Here is a 3476-nt window from a genome sequence, read left to right as displayed (position 1 = left end):
ATGTTGCCCTCGGTAGAATGCTGTTGCGTCACCGCTCACAGCAACCTCAAGCTCTTGGGCTTAAGCAATTCTCTTGCCTCAGCCTCCCAAGTATCTGGGACTACAGGCACCTGCCACAACTCCTGGCTCATCATACCTATTATGTCTCACAGTTCTTGAATATTCTGTTCTGTTTTTCTCAGTCTTTGTTTTCTTTGCTTTCCAGTTGGGGATATTTCTTCTGAGATATGCTCAAGCTCAGAGATTCTTTTTTCAGCCATGTCCAGTCTACTAATAAGCCCATGAAAGGGATCCTTCTTCTCTGTCTCCTCCTCCTTCTTTTTTGTTTTGAGACAGAGTCTCACTCTGTCGTTCTGGGTAGAGTGCTGTGGCATCATAGCTCACAGCAACCTCAAACAAACTCTTAGGCTCAAACGATCCTTCTTGCCTTCTTGCCTCACCCTCCCAAGTATAGTTTTTCTATTTTTGGCAGAGATGGGGATCTCGCTCTTGTTTAGGCTGATCTTGAACTCCTGAGCTCAAGCAATCCACCCGCCTTGGCCTCCCAGAATGATAGGATTACAGGTGTGAGCCCCTTACCTGGGGGCATTTTTCATTTCTGTCGCAGTGTTTTGATTTCTACCATTTCTTTTTGGTGCTTTCTTAGTATTTCCATTTCTCCACTTACATCGTCCATGTTCTTGCATGCTATCTACTTTATTCGTTAGCAGCCTCAGCAGATTAATCATAGCTGTTAGAAATTCTTAGTCTGATAAATCCAACATCCCTGCCATGTCTGGTTCTGATGTTTGAACTCTCTTTTCAAATTGTTTTTTTGCCTTTTAGTAAGACTTGTAATGTTTTCCTGATAGCCAGACGTGATGTCTCAGGCAAAAGGAACTGTTGTAATAGGTCTTTAGTAAGCAGTGGTGAGGTGTGGGGGGAGGGGAAGCAGTCTACACTTTTGATTAGGCTTCAGTCTTTCAGGGAGACTGTGCTTCTGGATTCAACCTCACAAGTGCTTCTCAGTCCCCCCTTTACACGGGTCAGAATGGCTGCAGTGGGGGTGAAATTGGTGATTTTCATTTCCCCAGGTCAGTTAGACTCTGATAAACCCCCAGCAGATTAGACTCTGGTTAACTATTGTAGTTTCCCCTGAGGTCAGACTTCAGTAAGAACAGAGTGGCTGGGTAGTGGCTCATGCCTATAATCTTAGTACTCCAGGAAGCCAAGGTGAGAGAATCACTTGAGGTCAGAAGTTTGAAACCAGCCTGAATAGGAGCAAGATCCCATCGCTACAAGAAATAGACAAATTAGCTGCTGTGGTGGTGTGTACTCCCAGCTACTGGGGAGTCTGACACAGAAGAATCTCTGGAGCCCAGGAGTTCGAGTTGCCACTGCACTCTAGCCAGGGTGACAGAGAGACCCTGATTCAAAAAGAAAAGGGAAAGAAACAAACAAAAGAAGAAAAAGAACAGTGCTGTGGCCTATTTCAAAATGGTTCCTTTTCCCCTCCCCTGCCAGAAGCATGGGGAGATTTTTCTTCATTTACTGTGAGCACTTGGGGTGGAGGTCCTAGAGGTGTAAATCACAAAGGCATTTTTCCCATGCCCTCAGACCTGGAGTTTTTAACTTGTTTGGACTTGTCCACTTTGAGACTCCAACAATTCATCAATTATAGTTCAGGTTTCCTTCCTGGTGCTATTTCCTTTGCAGAACCGCATGTGTAAGCCATGACTCCCAGAGTCCACCTGTCTCTTTAGTCTTGGGGGCAGTGGTTTGTCCTGTGTTCTACCTCTCTTTGGGCTCTAAGAGAGTGGTTGATTTTTCAGTTTCTTCAGATTTTTACAAGTTAGGACAGAGGTAGTACAGTGCCTACTTCCAAACTCCTTATATGCAGAACCATAAACCAGCAAATATCCTCTGGAAGTATTTTCTTTCTCTTTATTTCTTTTCTTTTCTTTTTTTTTTGGCTGGGGCCAGGTTTGAACCCATCACATTCATATATGGGGCTGGCACCCTACTCCTTTGAGCCACAGGTGCCACCCTTTTCTTTCTTTTGTTCTCTCTCTCTCTCTCTTTCTTTCTCTTTTTGTGGGGGAGAAGACTACCATGGCATCATAGCTCAATCCTCTTGCCCCAGCCTCCTGAATAGCTGGGACTATAAGTGTGCACCTCTGTGCCCGGCTAGTTTTTGTATTTTTAGTAGAGTTGGGGTTTCACTCTTGGTCAGGCTGGTCTCAAACTCCTGAACTCAAGCAATGTACCAGCCCTGGCCTCCCAGAATGCTGGGATTATAGACATGAGCCACCACACCTGGCCTGGAAGTACTTTCAAATGGAAGTGCCACAAAACAATTTGGTACTATGAAAACAAAAAAATAGTAATATTCTCTTAGTCTAAGAAAATAATCAGAGATGTGTTCAGATATGTAAGAATGCTTATCAAAATATTATTTATAACCAAAAAAAGTGGAGTATCCAATAATGAATGGGTGGTTAAAAAAATTGATGTGTCTATAAATGGATATCACAGAATAATTTTTACACTATATTTTGGAAGGATATATATATATATATATAAAGGAATATTAAAGTGCTAACACATGAGACAAAGATTCAGAAAATTATATAAACATTTCATCTCCATTTCCTTTAAAAATCATGTAGAATTAATATGCTAAGAAAAGTATTAGCAGAAAATATGCCAAAGTGTAATACTAGTTATTTCTAGATTATGAGTTTATAAATGACTTGTCTACTTTTATTTTTATTTCCTTTGCACATTTTCTACCAACCCATATATTATATTTAGAATAGAAAAAAGTCCTGTAGTTTAAAAAAGAAAATCAGAAAAGCAGGTGTGCCTATATGCAAATGAGCAGATTTCTAAATATGGGCCATAGCATACATGTACGTATATATTTATATTTATCCCCTGTCCCTGATTACCATAGAAAATAAACAGTTGAGGCCAGGCGAGGTGGCTCACACCTGTAATCCTAGCACTCTGGGAGGCTGAGGCAGTGAATTGCTTGAGCTCATGGACCAGCCTGAGCAAGAGCAAGACCCTGTCTCTAAAAAGTAACCAGGCTTTGTGGCAGGCATCTGTAGTCCCAGTTACTCGTGAGGCTGAGGCAGGAGAATTGCTTAAGTCCAAGAGTTTGAGGCTGCTTTGAGCTACAATGCTGCGGCCCTCTACTGAGGTAAACATAGACTCTGTGTTAAAAAAAAGAAAACAATTCACAATGGATAATAGACTTAAACCCAAGGCATGAAAAATAAGAATTCTAGAAGAAAAACTCTCATAGATATCGGCCCATGCAGATAATTCATGAAAAAGACCCCAAAGGCAATCAGAGCAACAACGAAAATTCACAAATGGGACCCAATTAAATTAAAAAGCTTTAGCACAGTCAAGGAAATGATCAATAGGAGGAACAGACAACTTACAGAATGAGAGAAAATATTTGCATGCTATCCATGTGATAAAGGGCT

General features: G+C 41.4%; 1 protein-coding gene across 1 annotated transcript in view; it reads left to right on the top strand.

Annotated features, from left to right (window-relative positions):
* Nucleotides 1–3476, top strand: part of NINJ2 (ninjurin 2) — a 175818-nt gene that overhangs the window by 73658 nt on the left and 98684 nt on the right.

The sequence above is a fragment of the Otolemur garnettii genome, unplaced genomic scaffold (genome assembly GCF_000181295.1).
Source record: "Otolemur garnettii isolate 467f Iridium unplaced genomic scaffold, OtoGar3 scaffold00104, whole genome shotgun sequence".
Lineage (NCBI taxonomy): Eukaryota > Metazoa > Chordata > Mammalia > Primates > Galagidae > Otolemur > Otolemur garnettii.
Note: the sequence above shows the minus strand (reverse complement) of the source record. Positions and strands in the feature narration are given on the sequence as shown.